Here is a 21,029-nt window from a genome sequence, read left to right as displayed (position 1 = left end):
CTTGTCCATGCTGACCTGATATCCTAAATTAATCTAGTCCCATTTGACAACACCTGACCCATATCCTGTGGCAGCTCATTTCATACAAGTACTACCCTCTGCATGAAGAAGTTGTCCCTTTAATATGTTTCGCCTCTCACTCTACACCCATGCCCTCTAGTTCTGGACTCCCCCATCCCAGGGAAAAGACCTTGTCTATTACCACTGTCCAGGCCTCTCATAATATTGTAACCTCTATTAGGTCACTCCTCTGCCTCTGATGGTCCAGTGAAAACAGTCACAGCCTATTCATCCTCTCCCTGTAGCTCAACCCCTCCAACCCCAGCAACATTCCCATAAATCGTTTCTCACAGAGAAGTCAACGTTTCAGTCCTGAAGAAGGGTTAATACCCAAAACGCTGACTACTCCACATCCTGGTGCTGCCTGGCTTGCTGTATTCTCCCAACCTCCTGTTTGCCTACTTCGGGTTGCAACATGTAGTGGCTCAGTCGTTAACACTGCAGCCTCACAGCACCGGGGACCCAGGTTTGATTCCAGCCTTGGGTGGCTGTCTGTGAGGAGTTTGCACATTCTCCCAGTGTCTGCGTGGGTTTTCTCTGGGTGGTCCTGTTTTCTTCCATAGTCCAAAGATGTTCAGGTCATGTGGATTAGTCATCCGTAATGGCCCATAGAGTTAGGTACATGAGTCAGAGGGAAATGGGTCTGGATGGGTTACTCTTCGGAGGGTCGATGTGGACTTGTTGGGACAAATAGCCTGTTTCTACACTGTAGCTAATCTCATCTGCACCACTTTTGTCACTAACGAATGGCCGAGTCGTCTCGATGAGCTGAATGGCCTAACTTCTGCTCCGATGGTCTTGCGGTCTTACATTTCTCTGGATCATTTCACTTGGCAATGTGCAGTCAATGGCTCAATGAGCAGTAGTTTCCAATGATAGCAAAGCTCATATGATGGTTGAACTCCTACAGTGTTGAAACAGGTCCTTTAGCCCAACACATCTGCACTGATTCTCTGAAGGTTAACCTACTCAGATCCATTTTCCTACCCTCCATAAATTGACAGACCCCCAAGGGTGGAAGTATTCCTGGGTTCCTGGTGCCATGAGGCAGCAGTGCGAACCGTGAGCCACCATGAGGTTGTGGTTGTGGGGGGTGGGAGATGCAATTGCAGTCCCGCAGAAAGCAAAAACAGCCCACCTACTCTCCCACTGCACCCACTGTCAGAACTGGCAGGAGGATCAGTCCTTGCGGGTGACCGAAGGCAGTGTCACAAGTGGGATCTGATTGCTGGGAGCGCTGCTGCCCCCGCTGGTGCTTCCGCAAGTTGCAGGAAAACATGAACCTCTTCCCACACTCGGGCCAGCTGAAGGGCCTCTCCCCGGTGTGGACACACTGGTGCTTCAGCAGGGCGGAGGAATTGCTGAAGGACTTCCCACAATCAGGGCAGCAGAAAGGCCTCCACCCCTCCGCCCCCAGTCCCCCGGTGTGGACCAGCTGGTGCTTCAGCAGTGTGGTGGAGCGGGTAAAGCCCTTCCCACACTCGAGCAGGAGAACGGCTTCTCCCCGGTATGGACGGACTGGTGCATCAGCAGGGCTGAGGAATTGCTGAAGGCCTTCCTGCACTTAGGCAACTGAACGACCTCTCCCCCATGTGGATCCAACCAATAGGCCAGCAGGTCAGAAGAAAGAGCAAAGCCCTTCCTGCACTCGGGGCCGAAAAACGGCTTCTCCTCAATGTGGACCCACTGGTGTCTCAGCAGGTGGGAAGAACTGCTGAAGGCCATCTCGCACTTGGGGCCGGAGAACAGCCTTCCCCGGTGTGGACCAACTGGTGCGTCAGCAGGGCAGAGGAATCACTGAAGGCCTTCCCATACTCAGGGCAGCAGAAGGGCCTCTTCCCCTCTGTGGACCCAATGGTGCTTCAGAACCCTTTCAGATTTCACAATATTCTTCTGATAGGAGGGAGACCAGAATAACACACAATATTCCAAAAGTGGTCGAAAAAATGTCCTGCACCGCCACAACATAACCTCCCAACTCCAATACTCAGTCAGAGGATTACGAAAGCTTTCAAAACCCACAAAAAACAAACAGGAACGAATGGAGGGGAAAACCGAATTTTTGAGAGTCAGCTTGAACGCATCAATGAGAAATCGGCGGACTGGGTTTTATTGGGTACCCGTTCTCCTTAAACACACTATAAACGTATATCTCTTTTGGTCTTCGTAGTTTCTCTGTGCTGCAGTGTGTAGTCGCTCGTTGAAATAATGTCCTGATGCAGCTTCGTTTGTGGGTGTTGGGATGATTGCTTCTGTTGGTCAGTCAGTGGTTTGCGTGCGTTGTTTTTCTGCAGATGCTAGTTTGAAGTTCCCCATTGAATGTTCGCTCTACTGTGACATCTAGGAATGGAACTTTGTTGTTGTTCTCCTTCTCTTCAAACCAGGATCCCCCCCTCAGGCCCATAGTCTCACTACTTGGAACACCAATATACAGACTAGTCAAAGGCCTCCACTGAAGGCTAAAACACCAAGTCGAACATTCACGCCACTCCATTTACTCCTTCCAAGAATTCCTGAACATCAAAGACAGTGAGATAGAAGAGGATGGAATAATGCTGTCCTTTGACATAACAGCCCTGTTCACATCCATTAACATCAACGTGGCCAAAGAAAACTGAAGACACTACTCGAAGAACCAAAGACACAAACACAGCATCAACTTCATCAGCAAAGATAACACTGTCAATCTCGTGGAACTGTGCCTTACCACCCACTTCATATTCCATAGCAAGTCTTACAAACAAATCAACGAAATACCCATGAAACCACCAGTATCAGGATTCCTCGCAGAAGCAATAATGCGAAGATCACGAGAAAAATGAACAGAGCATTTAAGAAGAACAGGTAACCGAAAAACACCCTGAAAACGGTTTCCCTGACCGGGAATCGAACCCGGGCCGCGAATCCTAACCACTAGACCACCAGGGAGATGCGAGAGAATTCGCATAGCTCTACTGAAATTGTCTTTCCTCCCCGGAAATCGAATCCGGGCCGTGGTCGGTCAAAGGCTTTCACCTGTGCATCCAACAATCGCAGATTCAAGTCACAGCGCTTGAGGGAACATCTACAGGACACCCGCACCAATCAACCCCATCGCCCTATGGCCCAACATTTCAAACCCCCTCCCACTCTGCCGAGGACATGCAGGTCCTGGGCCTCCTCCATCGCCGCTCCCTCCCCACTCGATGCCTGGAGGATGAACGTCTCATCTTCCGCTTGGGGTAAATTCAACCCCAGGCCATCAATGTGGACTTCATCAGTTTCCTCATTTCCCCTCCCTCCACCTTACCTCAATTCCAACCTTCCAGCTCAGCGCTGTCCTCATGACCTCCCCTACCTGCCAATCTCCCTCCCCACCTATCCGCTCCACCCTCCTCTCTGATCTGTCACCTCCATCCCCACCCCCATTCACCTATTGTACTTTTTGCTACCTTTGGCCCAGCACACCCCAGCCTCAATTTATCTCTCCACCCTGGAGGGATCTTGCCTCTATTCCTGATGAAGGGCTTTTGCCCGGAACGTCGATTTTCCTGCTCCTCGGATGCTTTCTGACCTGCTGGGCTTTTCTAGCACCACTCTGATCTAAGCTCTGGTTTCCAGCATCTGCAGTCCTCATTTTTGCCGACCCAATAAACTCAGTGTGCCAATTTCACATCAACAAACTGACACAAGTATACACAACGTCTGCAGAAACCCTCGCCACATTACTTTACAATAAAGACATCTGGGAAATTATGTCCGGAAAACTCAATCCTCTCAGCATCATGGTAGCCCACAAACCTACCAACACAACTTAAACAGCGGCTTATGAACCTGAAATACCCGATACAAACAACCAGAAAACGAATGTAATTTACAAAATACTATACAAGGAAATATATACATGAAATCTGCCGCACAGTTCTCTGTGGCAAGAAATGCTGGGATGAGATAAGGAAGATTTTTTCAGCCAAAACGAATCGACACTGACTGGACAGCCATTTAAAATCAACGCTGTCAGTCCACGATGGAAGATCCGAAAGGATGTACAGTTTTCTTATTTCCTGAAGATTTACAAAGCTGAGACTGGGTTTTGGTGTTTGTTCCCTTTCCACTCCCAAGAGACGCAGTGGTTGGGGCGGTGAGTTGGGGAAAGTGAAATGTGCCCATGAGCAGCATGTGGGTCTCTTTCAGCTTCCCCTCCTCTGACAGCGCTGTGACGGGACTCTGATGTTCTCAGGGACATTTACTGACGAGAGACAGTGAAAATATTCTCATTCCTGCAGATTAGGAATTGTACCGATACGCCGGTTTCATGACAATGAGAAAGATTAATTGGGATGTGTGAAGAAGCTGTGAGCTGCAGTTGAAACAAGTAGGTGGAGTCAGATACGTCATCCATTGTCCCCATGGTCCTGAAGAAATGTTTGCTTTTGTCTGCTTGAGAGACTTTGGACACTGGTGTTGCAGGGAGAATACTGAGAGACCGAGTGAGGGAGATTCAGTGCGCTGACTGTGAAAAGTACTTCAAACCATTTACTCAGATTGGGGAATTAAAATCACACCCCTCGCAGTGGGAAAGACAATGTCCCCGCTCTGTTTGTAATTTCAAACCCAGAGCAACACAAGGAAAGCTCCACCCAATGGGGAAACCGTGGAAATGTGGGGACTGTGGGAAAGGATTCCCTTCCCCATCAGTGCTGGAAACCCACAGACGGATTCAGAATGGGGTGAGGACGTTCACCTGCTCAGTGTGCAGGAAGGGGTTCAGTCAGAGAGAAGCCATTCACGTGCCCCATGTGCTGGGGAGAGTTCACTCAGTCAGCTGCACTACCCTCCCACCAGTGGGTCCACACTGGAGAGAGGCCTTTCACCTGCTGTAAGTTCCAAAATGGCTTCATCTGCTCCTCCCACCTGCGGCGGCGCCATCGAGTTCACGTGCCAGCGCAAGGAGACGAAAGGAGCGATGGCCAAGTGCACCGATCAACCCAGCACTGGGGCGTCCTAGGTTCGAATCCCACTGTGGTAGATTGCAGAATTGGAGTTCGGTCAGTCATCTGGACTTCAGAATCTAAGGATGAAACCACTTTTAGGGGGAAAAAGCACCATCTGATTCACTCATGTCCTTTTTCGTGAAGGAAACTGCCGTTGCGGGAAAGGGTTCACTCAGTCATCCCAGCTGCATGTTTTACCCGGCTGTACCAGGGATCCAGTTACAAACGGACAACTCAGCTGACCAACAAAGAAAGTGGGGTGGGGGGACTGGGTGCACTTTGACCTGGAGGTGTTTTCTTTAAAAACTACTTTTTGTATGCCTTTTTCCTGGGGAAATCTGAAGCTGTAACAAAATAGGGTCGGAGTGAAGGTTACCTGAACTTACCGCCCGGCTTAGACTCTGTGAGGTCCAACAGGTTTTTGTTTTAAAGCTGCTCATTTCTTTCAGCCTCCAGCACTAATGTCATGTCTCAGAAGGACCAGTGAATGAGTAGCTAATATTGTTCCAAACTGTATATTTTTTCAGGACTTCTGGTTCATTGTTTCATTGAAATTGCAAAGTTTACTGGCAACAGTGGGAGGTGTGGGCTGTATTCACTGGAAACAAAGTTTTAAAATCTCACAAACACCAGGGTATATTCTAACAGGTTTATTTGGAAACACTAGGTTTCGAAGTGCTGCTCCTTCTTCAGGTAGCTGTGGTGTAGAATCACAAGACACAGAATATATCGCAAAAACATTAGACTGTCATGCAACATAAGTGACATATTGAAGAAACCGAGATTACTGTTAAATCTTTCATCTTTTAAAATGGGCTGCAGATTTCGGTTCACTAATTTGTACATTCCAGAACTTCTTTTAAGTCACGTTCTCCAGGAAACTTGATGTTTTATAAAAGGAGGTAACACCTCACATCAAACAACGCATGAAAGCTGTGAGCTGAGAGTCTGTCTGTATCCCAATCTTGAGTCAGACTGGTTCTATTTCCAAATATATAATCCTGCAAATGCAAATTCACCCCAAATGTGTGAGTGCATGAATGAGAGAGACAGTGTGTATGTGCGCGTGCAGGCTGGGTAAAGTGTGTGTGTGATGGAGTGTAATCATGTGCGAAGATGTATGCGTGGGTGTGAGTGTGGGGGGCGTATTAGTGTGTGTCTGAGAGAGAGCATGTCTGTCGGAAAGGCTCTGCACGAGCGTGTGAATATGTGCGTGTGTGAGAGTGAGACAGAGAGAGCGTAACAGTGAAGTGGGGTTACCTGTCATGTGACATGAACCCATGGTCGCGATAGAGGCCATCCTCCTGGTTTCCGAACTTGGCTATCAGCCTTTGCTGGGCCACTAAAAATGATTAAGCAGTTACACAACACACATTGGAGTGGGCAGGGTGGGACTTGTTTTTCGATTTGCAGAAGGTGGGACGTTCTGGGTGCTGGAAACGAAGGAATACACATACTGGAGGACCTTCGGCACAGAGAGATGGAGCTGGAAGCCAGGCTGCAGACACGTTGGGGGATTCACTGTGGAAACAGGCCGTTTGGCCCACCAAGTCCACACTGACCCTCCGAAGAACATACCCCGACCCCCCCGACCCACCCGATAACCCCACAGCTAATCCCTGAATTTAGAACGTCCAATCCACTCTAGCCTGCACAACTTTGGAACATGGGAGGAAACCCGAGCACCCAGAGGAAACCGACGTGGACAGAGGGTGGGGGAGGGGTAGGAAAGTGCAAAATCCACACAGTCACTGTGAGGGTGGGATTGAACCCAGGTCCCTGGCGCTGCGAGGAATCCCCTCTCCAGCTCTCGGCAATCAATTGGCTTCTCCCCAATCCTGGTGACACTCCTATCAGTTTGAGGAATTCAATTTGCTTCCATAGAGTTTCCACGGGGCAGGGGTCGTTGTTACTCGGCAGATTCAACGATCCAATGAAGGGCTCGTCTATAGCGAGAACACTGGTCCACATTTCGCTAAAAAATTAAAGTCCTCTCCGCAATTAGAACCCTTGAGTACTCCCACGCAGGCTGCGTGTATTCACGGGGATTCTCAATGCATGTTGATATTTGAAATCATTTCCTGCAGACAAACATTTCCCCTCCTGGATTCAAACACTGCTGATATTCAGGCCCTGACTAAATTTCTTGTCCATGCCTGAAAAGCAAATCCTCCTCTGCTAATAACTTGAGAAAACAGATCACTGCTGTCAGTGCAAGGCAGAAAATAGGATGAGAGAATTTTGGTTTGCACAGAACAGCCTTCTCTTTCTTCTACCCGAAATCTCTGTCTCTCAATTCCTAAATCTTTCAAAGTATTCCAACCCAAATTCATCCTTCCATCCTCCCAGCTCCCCTCTCCTGAAAGTGCTGACCCTCTGTTCAGTTTCTCAGCCATATCTCGCCATCCTTAGTATATAGCCCACATCGTTATTTAGTTTTTAAAACAGAAAGGCAGTGGTTTGCTGATGCCAGGATGTGAGGGTGACTGCACTCACACAGTGTTCCAGACTCGTCTCTCGTGTCATTCAGAAAAGTCCGCACTGCACATGTGCAGAGAAGGGGATGCTGGGAGTGGGTGGGATGCATTCTCACCTCCCCATCCAATCATCCCCACAGCGTCCCATGTCCATTCCCTCACCGCCACCCATAGCATCCCCTGTCCATTCTCTCTCTCTACCCTTACCTACCAGTCCCTTCTCTCTCTCCCACACATGCCACTCTCCCCACCCCGTCCATTCTATCTCTGCACCCTCTGCCCTCTGTCCAGTCCCTCATCCACCCTCTGTCCCCATCCATTCCCTTTATCGCTCCACCCTCTGCCTTCCCCAATCCAGTCCCTTCCCTTACACTCATTTTCTCTCACCTCCCACACGCTGCCCCCATCCATTCCTTCTCTCCCCCACCTTCTCCTGCCATTCATTGTTGCTCTCTTTCTCCACCCTCTACCCCGTCCATTCTCACCCCAACCTTTGCCCCGTCCATTCTGTCCCCACCCACTGCCGCCCGTCCATTCTCTCCCCACCCACTGCTCCCCGTCCATTCTCTCCCCACCCATTGACCCCATTCATTCTCTCCCCACCTACTGCCCCATCCATTCTCTCCCCGCCCACTGCCCCGTGTCCATTCTGTCCTGATCCACTGCTCCCCGTCCAATCTCTCCCCATCCACTGCCCCATGAATTCTCTCCCCACCCATTGCCCCCGTCCATTCTCTCCCCACCCACTGCCCCGTCCATTATCTCCCCACCACAGACCCACGTCCATTCTCTCCCCACCCACTGCCCCGTCCATTCTCTCTCCCCACACTCTGGAACCAATTTCTTTCACTTCACACTTTGCAACTCTGCATTCTCTCTCTCCTCCCCAATCCTCTTCACCAAATTCTCTCTCTCTGCTCCCACCCTGTGTACCCCCATGCATTCTCTACCACCAATGCTCTGCTCTTCTACCTATTTTCTCTCTTTCTCTTCCCCAGTCTCTGCGCCCCCCCCCCCCCGTTCAATCTCACTCTGAGTACCCTGCCCCGTCCTTCCTCGTGCCTCGAGCCCTCTTTGATCTCTGTATCAAAACCTTCTAATGATAGAGAGAGAATGGATGGTGATGGCGACCTGGGGTGTGGGTGGGGAAGGGAAGCGTGAGAAATGGCTGACCTTTAACATTGAGAATAGCTAAAATGATGTATTCAGAAACATCAGTAATGTCTGAAAGCACATTCAAATGTTTAAAAAAAAGCTGCAGACATCTTTCTGAAACTTGCATTGAAATCTGCACAGTTAGGCCACAATTGAGGACAGCCGGTATACTTGGAATGGCCTATTCCTAGTCTTGTGAATTGGTTCAGAATATGTAGAAATACAGTCATAGACTTGCAGAGATCAGAAACAAACCTTTTGGTCCACGCCGACAACATTTCCTACATTACCCTCGTGATCCATTTACCAGCATTTGGCCCATATCTCTCTCAGCCCTTCCTATCCATACCTCCATCCAGATGCCTTTTAAATGTTGTAATTCTACCAGCCTCGACCACTGCCTCTGGCAGCTTATTCCAAACGCATGCCACGCTCTGTGTGAAAAAGTTCCCCCGTTCAGTCCCTTTTAAACCTTTTCCCTCTCAGCCTAAACACCTCTAGTTTTGGACACCCTCTACTCTGGGGAATAGAGAAACAAAAGTTGAGCTGCCAGACAAAATCATAGAGTCACAGAGATGTCCAGCATGGAAACAGACCCTTTAGTCTAACTCATCCATGCCGACCAGATATCACAACCCAATCTAGTCCCACCTACCAGCACCCAAATATATCCTTCCAAACCTTTCCTATTCATAGAGCCATCTAAAAGCCTCTTAAATGTGGCAATTGTACCAGCCTCCACCGTTTCCTCTGGCAGCTCATTCCATACACGTACCACCCTCTGCGTGATTCAGTTGCTCCTTCGGTCTCATTTCTATCTTTCCCCTCTCACCCTAAACCTATGCCCTCTCGTTCTGGACTCCCCGAACCCAGAGAAAAACCTTTGCCTATTTATTCTATCCATGCCCCTCATAATTTTGTAAACCTCTATAAGGTCACCCCTCAGTCTCTGATGCGCCAGGGAAAACAGCCCCAGCCTGTTCAGCCTCTCCCTCTCGCTCAGATCCCCCAACCCTCAACATCCTTGTAAATCTTTTCTGAACCCTTTAAAGTTTCACGACATCTTTCCAATTGGAAGGAGACCAGAATTGCACGCAATATTCCAACAACGGCCTAACCAATGTCCTGTACAGCCGCAACATGACCGCCCAAATGCTGTACTCAATACACTGACCAATAAAGGAAAGCATACCAAACGCCTTCTTCACTATCCTATCTACCTGCGACTCCAATGTTCAGGAGCTATGAACCTGCACTCCAAGGTCTCTTTGTTCAGCAACACTCCCTAGGAGCTTATGATTAATTGTAGAAGTCCTGCTAAGATTTGCTTTCCCAAAATGCAGCACCTCACATTTATCTGAATTAAACTCCATCTGCCACTTCTCAGCTCCTTGGCCCATCTGCTCCAGATCCTGTTGCAATCTGAGGTAACCCTCTTTGCTGTCCACAACAGCTCCAATTTTGGTGTCATCTGAAAACTTACGAACAGTCCCTTTTATGGTCGCATCCAAATCATTTACGTAAATGACAAAAGGTAGAGGGCCTAGCACTGATCCTTGTGGCACTCCACTGGTCACAGGCCTCCAGCCGGAAAAACTGCCCTCCACCACCACCCTCTGCCTTCTACCTTTGAGCCAGTTCTGTATCCAAATGGCTAGTTCTCCCTGAGATCTAACCTTGCGAATCAATCTCCCATGGGGAACCTTGTCGAACGCCTTACTGAAGTCCATATAGATCACATCTACTGCTCTGCCCTCATCAATCTTCTTTGTTACTTCTTCAAAAAACTCAATCAAGTTTCTGAGACATGAATTCCAATGCACAAAGCCATGTTGACTATCCCGAATCAGTCCTTGCCTTTCCAAATACATGTACATCCTGCCCCTCAGGATTCCCTCCAACAACTTGGCCACCACCGTGGTCAGGCTCACTGGTCTATGGTTCCCTGTACTGTCTTTACCGCCCTTCTTAAACAGTGGCACCACATTTGCCAACCTCCAGTCTTGCGGCACCTCACCTGTGACTATTGATGATACAAATAACTCAGCAAGAGGCCCAGCAATCACTTCTCTAGCTTCCCACAGAGTTCTTGGTTACACCTGATCAGGTCCTGGGGATTTATCCATCTTTAACCGTTTCAAGACATCCAGCACTTCTTCCTCTGTAATCTGAACTTTTTGCAAGGTGTCACCATCTATTTCCCTTCAGTCTATATCTTCCATATCCTTGTCCACAGTAAATACTGATGCAAAGTATTCATTTAGTATGTCCCCCATTTTCTGTGGCTCCACACAAAGACCGCCTTTCTGATCTTTGACGGGCCCTATTCTCTGAGTAGAAAGTGAGGACTGCAAATACTGGAGATCAGAGCTGACATTGTGTTGCTGGAAAGGCGCAGCAGGTCAGGAAGCATCCAAGCAACAGGAGAATCGACGTTTCGGGCATAAGCCCTTCTTCAGGATGCATAGTTGGGCCACAACCAAGGACAGGCTGTAAGAGTGAATGAGTGAATAAAAGAAAAGTCCCACCTCGCCCATGAGGAGAAAGTGAGAACTACAGATGCTGGAGATCAGAGTCGAGAGTGTTGTGTTGAAAAAGCACAGCAGGTCAGGCAGCATCCAAGGAGCAGGGGAGTCAACGTTTCAGACATCAGCCCTTCACCTTGCCCTCTCTAGTGTGTGTTGTGAAACTGCTTAACTGCTTAATCATTTCTAGTGGCCGAGCAGAGGCTAATAACAAGTTTGGAACACACGAGAATGACCTCAGCTGAAACCTTGGATTCATGTCTCACTACAGGAGAACCAGCTCCACAATACACACAAACCCTATCTCTCTCTCTGAATCTCTCTCTCTCTCTCTCTCTCTCTTCTCTCTCATACACACACACACACACACACACAAGTCCTCACACGGTCGTGCAGACCCTCTCTGATAGACAGGGGTCTCTCTCAGACACACATGGATACACCGCTCACACTCTCATCCATGCACACACCTTCTCACACAATTATACACCATTACACGCACACTTTACCCAGCATGCACACACACACAGACACACTCAGACGCTCTGTCTCATGAATGCACTCACACAAGTCTTTGGGGTGAATTGCATTTGCAGGATTGTATGTTTGGAAATAGAAAAAGTCTGACTCAAGACTGTGATACAGAACGACTCGAAACTCACAGCTTTCATGCGTTATCTGAACTCAGGTGTCACCTCCCTTTATAAAATATTAAGTTACCTGGAGAATATTACGAAAAAGAAGTTCTGGGATTTACAGATTAATGAACCGAAATCTGGAACCCATTTTAAAAGATGAAAGACTTAACAGGTTTCTTCAATGTATCAGTGGGTGTGGACCCACTGGTGGGTCAGCAGTGCAGCTGACTGAGTGAACCCCCTTCCGTACATGGGGCACGTGAATGGCTTCTCTCACTTGTGGACCCACTCGTGCGTCTCCAGTTGGCTGATCCGAATGAAGCCCTTCCTGCACACCGAGCAGGTGAATGGCCTCTCCCCGCTGTGATTACGTCTGTGGGTTTCCAACACGGATGGGGAAGGGAATCCTTTCCCTCAGTCCCCACATTTCCACAGTTTCCCATTGGGGGAGCTTTCCTTGTGTTGGTCTGGGTTTGAAATTACAATCAGAACGGGGACATAGTCTATCCCCACTGTCAGGGATGAGACTTTGATACCCCCAAGCTGAGTAAATGGTGTAAAGCACTTTTCACAGTCAGCGCACTGAATCTCCCTCACTCGGTGTCTCAGTATTCTTCCTGCCGCACCAGTGTCCAAAATCTCTCAAGCAAACAAAAGCAACCATGTCTTCTTGATTGGAATGGCTGCTGATATTCAAGTCTCAATGAATCAAGCGGCTCTGTCAGAAGTTGATGTATCATTTGTTTTCAGATTTCTTTCGGCACGTCTTCCTGCAAAAAAAAGTCACAAAATAAGTGATCATTGGCAATACACTTAAACGAACATAACATAGGTGGCAGTTCCTGTAGTTTGCCAGATGCCTGCTGATCACATAATACCCAGCACACAGAAACCTGAAATCCCTCATGCAGCCAGATAGGCTTAGGTGTGTTTAGAGGAAAACTTCATTCAAATATAATCTAATCTTAAACTAAATACGTGTACATATATATATATATATCAATATGCCAATCCTGTCAATGCGGATCAGTTCCAAGCGAAACTACACATTTAATTGTGAACATGAGGAAAAAAGCAATCATTTTCCAGGGTGCAAACTGCATACGTGCTAAACTGAGGGAATACACAAGGAAAAGACCTAAAAGAGAGATAGAAAGTATTTGAACACCTTTGCAGAATCTGCTCCATCTCTGGATTCTCTCCAGTTGCTTCAAGTAAACCTCCCTGGGGGTCAGGCAGCCCTGCATCGGGAAGCACTGGGATGGTCAACTACGACCAGTTTACATGGAGAACACATCTCCACATGAAACAGCCTCGAGGCAAATTTCCCTTCCTTCCACAAAGTTCAAGACCCCTCAAAGCGAAATTCCCCAGGTAAGTTTGGAAGAATTTCTTCCAGGTGTTCACTAATCATTTCTATGAGCACTTTGTTAAAGTTTGAATATAGCGAGTTTTGAAAATTAGTGATTCTGAGCGAAATCACAGTTCGAAAAACAGAATGTGGGTATTTAGACTGAGTTTATTTTTGCACATCGACGATATGTCTGCACAACAGCATATGACACGACAGCAGTGAAGATCTTCTGACCTCATTCTCAAACGTGCCAGATGAAAAGCTGAATACTTCTGTGGAAAAACTGCCGAGCAATGCAAGAGAATGGCACAACGCGTGCGTGTTGGAACCAGAACCCAAAGGAGAGACCATTCTCTCCTATTCATTCAACGTCGTCTTTAGCAGCTTTCCCGTATAATGGCGCTCTGTTCTGCACCTTGCCTCCGCTTCCCAAAAAAGCTTCGACATAAATATTTCACAATGATATACTGGCCCAATGTGTACAATTAAGGTGACAACCTCTGAGTGGTCTCCTGTTCTCTGTATCCTATGTTGAGGAGGGCAATGCTTGTCACTGGCTCTTCTGGTGTCAGAGAAAAGTTTCGAAACAGTGGAGGGAGTCCGATTCCTGGGGACGGGACAAACAGCAGCAGGGAGACAGAATGAGAAGCAGCTGTTCTGGAAACTCTTTGTCACTTGCAATTCTTAGAACAATGTCAAATGTATTTGACACTAAGCAAGTCTCAGCTGGTTCAAGAGGAGTGTGGTGCATGAGGAATGAATCGCTGTTTGGCTTGTTGGTCTAGGGGCATGATCCCAGGTAGAGTCTTTAACAGTGCAGACTTGTGTGCGGTCCTGGATTCACATCCCAGACGAGGCTGCGTCGCTTAACTTGATTTGGGCAAAAATGCCCCATTAATTTTCTCAAAAAGCACCTTCGTGAAACGAGGTTGGGCTGCCACGAATACGAATGAGGCAGAAAACAGGGAAGTGAAATGGTTGGAGATCGCGTTGAACAGGTTGACGTGAGTGGTGCGGTGTTTGCGGAATGTCAGCAATAAAGGTAAATTGAAATATTGGGCCAGCTCTCCTCGGAGAACCGAAGTTTTCCAAGTCAGTAGAGGCCGAGAAACAGGAAATAATGCTGTGACAATGCTCCCATGCCTGAAATGATCTATAGTGATTCGGCAGAGATTTAAAGTCACGAGGACGAGCGAATGCAGTCGACGAGGTAGCAGCAAATGTGCAGGTAAAGAGCTGCTTCACCTGGAAGGATATCCAGGAGGGAGCAGGTAAATTGTGCTTCTGAGTGAAATCACGGTTCGTAAAAACAGAATGTGGCAATTTAGACAGAGTTAATATTTGTTCGTCGCCGATATGTCTGCCGGTGCGCGATGGGAGCATAACCCAGAAGGGAAACCATCTTCCCTATTCACTCAATGTCGTCTTTAGCAGCTTTCCCGTATAACGGCGCACTGTTGTGCACCTCGCCTTCTCATCTGCTTCCCAAAAAACTTCGAAGTAAATATTGATACACAGGCCCAGTATGCAGAGTTGAGATGCCACACCCGTGGAGGTCTGCGGGGTCTTCTCCTGTTCTCTGTACCCGATGTTGAGGAGGGCAATACTTGTCACTGGTCACTCCGGTGTCAGAGAAAAGTTTAGACAGAAAACGGGTTAATCTTCTGGCAGTAGAGAGGGCCCGGTTCCTGGGGACGGGCAAACGGCAGCAGAGAGACGGAATGAGAAGCAGCTGTTCATACAGTCATAGAGATGTACAGCATGGAAACAGACCCTTCGGTCCAACCCGTCCATGCCGACTAGATATCCCACCCCAATCTAGTCCCACCTGCCAGCACCTGGCCCATATACCTCCAAACCCTTCCTATTCATATATCCATCCAAACGCTTCTGAAATGTTGCAATTGTACCAGTCTCCGCCACTTTCTCTGGCAGCTCATTCCATACACGCACCACCCTCTGCGTGAAAAGGTTGCCCCTTAGATATCTTTTATATCTTTCTCCTCTCATCCTAAACCTATGCCCTCTAGTTCTTGACTCCCCGACCCCAGGGAAAAGGCTTTGCCTATTTATCCTATCCATGCCCCTCATAATTTTATAAACCTCCATAAAGTCACCCTTCAACCTCCGACGTTCCAGAGAAAACAGCCCCAGCCTGTTCAATGTCAACTGGACTTTCCTCTGAGCAAGACTCAACTGGTTCAAGAGGTAGGGTGGGGGCAGGAGCGCCAGCGCGCTAGCCGTGTGGCTCGTTGGTGTCGGGGTGTGATTTTTTTGCTTTGGGTATTCATTGACGCAGGCGTTCGAGAGATCCCGGGTTCAAATCCCGGAGGAGCCCGCGTTTCATGACTTGTGCGAAAGTGCTGTTTAATTTCCTCAAAAAGCACCTTCGTAAAACGAGGTTGGGCTCCCTGGAGAACCAATGGGACAGAAAGCAGCGAAGTGAAATGATTGGAGATAGCGTTGAAGAGGTTGACGTGAGTGGTGCAGTGTTTGAGGGATGTCAGCGATGAGGGTCGATTGGAAATTTGGGAGAGCTCTCTTCGGAGTACAGAAGTTTGAAATCTGGCCCGATTGAAGCTTTTCAAGTCATGCGAAGTCTAGACAGAGAAAGTAATGTCGTCAAAATGTTCCCACGCCTGAAAGGATCGGCAACGATTCGGCAGAGTTTAAAAGTCATGAGGAAAAGAAACAAAAGTGGCATTACGAAGAACGCTTTTGTAAAGGGAGTGGTTGGGGTCAGTAAATACCAAACTGACAAAGAGGCAGATTCATTCTACGCAAACGGCAAGACTTGGCCAAACGATACACGGAGTCAACGGACTCCTTTCGTGATTTGAAACGTAAGGAGTCGACGTTATGGAGCCAATTGAGATTCAAACATGCAACTTTCGGATCTCGAATGAGACGCGCTACCGTTGCGCCACAAGCTCACACATGCCCGGACGCTGAAGCTGTGCGCTTTTAATGGGGTCAGGAAAATGTTCCCCAAACGGAAATCTTCTCCACAAAGGGGTTTCTGAATTGAATGAATGTCTCACGTAAGGGACTGCGTATGCTGAGAAGCCGAGACCAAAAGAGAAACTCGGTAGGTTTGACAGTACCTGTCAGAGAAAACAAAATTCTGAAATGTTGTCGCTGATCCTCTTTCCACAGTCGTTGCCTGACCTTCTCAGTTTCTCCTGCAATTTCTAGTTTTGTTTTTTACTGAAAGTTCATTTCATCTTTTGGGATGAAACAACTGGAGTCGCCGTATGCAGATATTTAACCCTTTCGAATCACTGTGAAGTGATTGGATTCAAACAAACTCTGCGATGATTCACTCTTTCTCAGCTCCACAGGCAGACAGACCTGGGAAGTCAAGCTGTCAGTGTGGTTCTGTATTCGTGGGCAGAATGGTTAATGCGATGTACATGAAATCCATTGCGGTTTCCCCACGCAGGTGTGAACCCTTCCGAGTACAAAATGAGAAATGTCGTCAAAAAGAAAGGGAGTTTGCTCCCCGGCTTCTTCTTTAAGATTCAAATCAGTGGAGGGGGAAAAATATTTCACTCAAATTGGGACTGGTGGGAATCTGCAACCCACTGCCTGTTCGGGTGGAACAAGCAGATACTCTCAGAGCTTCTTTGGAGGCTATGAGCAAAGTGTTTGGAAATGAGACGAGAACAGTGAGGGGCTTGAAATCGTGATCGAAATGAAGCAGGCACCTGTGGACAAGGGTGTTTCCTTTGCCAGTGAAAGATACTGCTTCACAAAGTTGGGCCTGTGGAAGGGAATCAGTGACGGTGATTATCTTTGGTAGTTCACCTTGTGAATGAACCGATTGCTGCGCATGTCCGTGTTAACGTCAGAACTCTTCAGCGTGGTGGCGTTGGATGCGCACAGGGCCTGGCGCACCAAACTCCACCTACCTGTTTGAAATGCAGCTCACAGCTTGTTCACACACCCCAATTAATCTTTCTCATTGTCCTGAAGCCGGCATACGGTTTGAATTCCCGACCTGCGGGAATGAGAATCCTTTCACTGTCTCGCGTCAGTAAATGTCCCTGAGAACATCTGAGTCAACTCACAGCGCAGTCAGATAAGGGGAAGCTGAAATAGCCCCACACGCTGTTTACGGGCACATTTTATTCTCCCCAACTCAATGCCTCAACCACTGCGGCTCCTGGGAGTGGAAAAGAAACAATCACCAAAACCCCGTCTAAGCTCTGTGAATCTTCAGAAAATCAGCAAACGTTCATCCCTTCGGATTTTCTATCCTAGGCTGACAGCGATGGGTTTTGTCACTCTTTTGTAGGACATTGCAAGTGGATGTTTTGCAGAAAAGCACCACAATGCCATCTGATTAATCAGGACCTGGATGTTTTCGGTCTTTGAATGTAAGTGTTGTGCTCCAGAACTTTGTTGTTCCCAGTTTATAATACTTATCTTCCCAGTTCCCTGTATCACTTGTCGAAAATGTTTAATTTGTGTCTTGTAATCCTTTCACTGTCTGCTAATGAGGATAGTGTTTCCATGTTTTACCTAAATTATCTTGACCTTGCATACCTCAAGCCTCAAGCTAATTTCACGAGAAACCCTCTCCAGTTCAAAAGCCAACTGTTCATGATGGCTCTGTTTCTTGTCATGTGTCCAATTTCAGATCGATGTTGTTAATGTCCCTTATACTCCTTCAGATCCAGGTTTCGCTCACAGGGCTAGAACAGAACTGTCACCAAATACATTGACCAATCTACGTTCATCCTATCGATTGTATTAGCATCATCAACACTTCTCATCAAAATAACTCGAGAGACTTTCATCACAATTTTCTATGAACAGTTCTACATTAGCTTTGCTGAATGAACCCCAAATTTCTTGAAGTGGCTCCTTATTTTCGGCCCTGATTATTAATCTCTCTACGCATGGGAATGGATCCTTCCCACCCGCTCTATCTCTCATCAATGTGTGCAGTTCAATTCAATCTCCCATCAGCCTCCTCTGTCCTGATCAAATCCAGGGGAACAGGAAACGTTGGGGCTATGGCGCGGACAGGACAAGCCCAATACTCACCTTTCCTGTTAGAACTATCCCATGAGAAAGTTTAGACCTCTACTTTGGGCGTGTAGTTGTGGCCGAACACTTAAGGTGTTGGCGTAGAGATCATTTGGGGCTCCCCGCCCAGGGTGGTAACCTGCTGGCTATGCTTTCTTCGCTGGCGATTTTAAATAACTTCCTGTTGGTTGCATTATCGCTCAAACTTCACAAAACCCGTCTCAATAAAGACCCGTTTTCTCATGTCTGGGAATTGATTACCATGCAGGAAACTCGGGTTCTGAACAAACAACGTATCAGACTCACAACGTCAGCTCTGTTTACCTTTCCACAGATGCTGCTCGACCTGTTGGCTTTCTACAGTATTCTCTGTGTTTATTAGGCACAAGTGCTGCTTTTCATTCAAGAACTTCAATCCCTGTCCTCTGGTAACTGACTCTGGTCAATGGCAATTGGTTCTTCTGATCATTAATCTGCCCATTCCCACCGCTTCTTCTGCTATCATTACCAACAGCCCCAGGAAATCTCCAGTTATCCTTGTTTGCTCCAAAGCGAACATTCTCAACCTTGGGAATGTCTCCCCAGAATGGAAATTCCTCATCCCTGGACATGAGACAAGGCGTACAATTGGGAAGAGATTTTTGCAAAATATTGTCAGTTAGGAAATGGAAAAATGTTCAAATGTTCATGAAGCAAAACAGAAATCCCAGTCTCCAGCTTTGTGAACCTTTAGAAACACTTTGGGAAGCGGATTTGGAGGAGAATGAAAGATGACCGGTCCGACTGAGCAGAGACAGTCCAGACACCGTCTCCTTGTTGAAGAGGCCGGGAGGTTGATTCTGATGTTCTCGGCACATGAACTGATCTGAGACATTGAAAGAATTGTCGTTCCTGCACATCAGGAATTCAAACCCCTTCTTGCCTCCGAGCCAATGAGAGAACTCGGGAACAGGCAAAACACTGAAAGGCTCGAAGGGCGACGGCCCCGGAGTAAGAAAGCTAGTTCCTCGTGACATGGATGTGTCTGCAGACAGCCCCCGGTATCTCCAGAATGCATCTCCCAGGCTTGATTATGGAAAAGTTAAACTGATAGACGGCAATTGTAATTCTATGCGGGGAGGCTGAATTATAAAATCATTAAGCGTTGGTGCCGCCCATGTCTGCGCCTGTCTCTGTGGCGCAATTGGTCAGCGCGTTCGGCTGTTAACCGAAAGGTTGGTGGTTCGAGCCCACCCAGGGGCGGGACGTTCGCTGCTCTCCTTTGGCTTCGAAGCTGTGCGCTTTTAATGGGGTCAGGAAAATGTTCCCCAAACGGAAATCTTCCCCACACAGGGGTTGCGAATTGTCTTAATGTCTAACGTAAGGGACTGCGTTTGCTGAGAAGATGCGACCAAAAGAGAAACTCGGCAGGTTTGACAGTACCTGTCGGAGCAAACAAAATTCTGAAATGTTGCCTCCGATTCTCTTTCCACAGATGTTGCCTGCCCTGCTGAGTTCCTACTGCAATTTCTCACTGAAAGTGAACACGATCTCCAACCATTTCATTTCTCTGTTTTCTGCATCATTCGTACTCCAAGCAGCCCACGCTGGTTTCACGAAGGTGCTTTTTGAGAAAGTTAATCAGGCAGTTTTGCACAAGTCAAGTTCAAAAACACGGGCTCGTCCGGGATTTGAACGCAGGACTTCTCGCAAATCAGCGCAATAACAGATTTTAAGCGAGAATCATACGCCTAGACCAACGAGCCAGCAAGCACGCGCGCGGGTAATGCCCCACACCTCTTGAGCGACCTGAGACATGCTCAGTATGAAATACATTTGAGATTGCTCTCAGAATTGCAAGCGGCAAAGACTTTCCCGAACAGCTGCTTCTCATCCAGTCTCCCTGCTGCTATTTCATTCCACCGCATTCGCTGCTCACAGTGTCGTTTCCCCAACGTAGCATGAAACATAAACTGGGTGACTGCTTCGCAGAACATCCCGCTTCTGCCCGCAGAAACTAAAGGCCCTGACCTTGCGGTTGCCTGCTACTTTAATACATCACCCTGTTCCCTGGCAAACATCCCTGTCTCAGGCTTGCAGCAGTGATCGAGCTCCAGATGCAAAAACAACAAATATCATTTTCCACTTGGAGCCCTTACAGCACTCCGGTCTTCAATATCGAGTTCTATAACTATAGGGCCTGAACTCCCCCATGTCCTTGACCCCTACCACACGAAAGACTCCTGGTTATCACCTCGTCTGCTATGACACACGACGTATTGTTAGCCACTAACAGTCTCCATTAACAGTTATTCGCCCTCTCACGCGGATCGTTATTCACTCCTACGTCCTTCATATTGTTCTCTCTCTGAGCTGGCGGCAAACACAGCAATGAACATTGGAGACTCTGAGCCAGCTGAAACTTGCTCAGTGTGAAGTACATTCCACATTGCTGCAAGAATTGCAAGCAGCAAAGCGTTTCCAGAACATCTGCTTGTCATTCTGTCCCCGGGGGGCTGATGTTTGTCTCATCCCCAGGAATTGGACTATCTCCACTGGCGGATAATTAAACCATTTTATTTCTACTTGCACGTTGTTCTGGGGGGAGGGTGGTGGGGGAATGTAGGGTTGGGGGAGGGTAAGAGTCCATTCGCTCTTCTGCTCTCTCTCCCTCTCTCTCTCTCTCTGAAACTCTTGGGGTGAGAGGTGTCAGTTACATTAATGTGGGGAACATGAACAACTCTCTCCACTGGCATATAATTCAACCATTTTGTTTTGAAACTTTTCTCTGACACACGAGCGGCCCGTGACAAGCATTGCCGTCCTCAACATCG

At 47.9% G+C, this 21,029-nt stretch overlaps 1 non-coding gene across 1 annotated transcript; it reads left to right on the top strand.

Moving 5' to 3' along the window:
• The first annotated feature begins 19,384 nt into the window (after positions 1–19,384).
• trnan-guu (transfer RNA asparagine (anticodon GUU)) lies at positions 19,385–19,458 on the top strand. The gene has a single exon. It is a non-coding gene; the product is annotated as a tRNA-Asn (tRNA).
• Positions 19,459–21,029: the final 1,571 nt, after the last annotated feature.

This window comes from Chiloscyllium punctatum, chromosome 36 (genome assembly GCF_047496795.1).
Source record: "Chiloscyllium punctatum isolate Juve2018m chromosome 36, sChiPun1.3, whole genome shotgun sequence".
Classification (NCBI taxonomy): Eukaryota; Metazoa; Chordata; class Chondrichthyes; order Orectolobiformes; family Hemiscylliidae; genus Chiloscyllium; species Chiloscyllium punctatum.
Note: the sequence above shows the minus strand (reverse complement) of the source record. Positions and strands in the feature narration are given on the sequence as shown.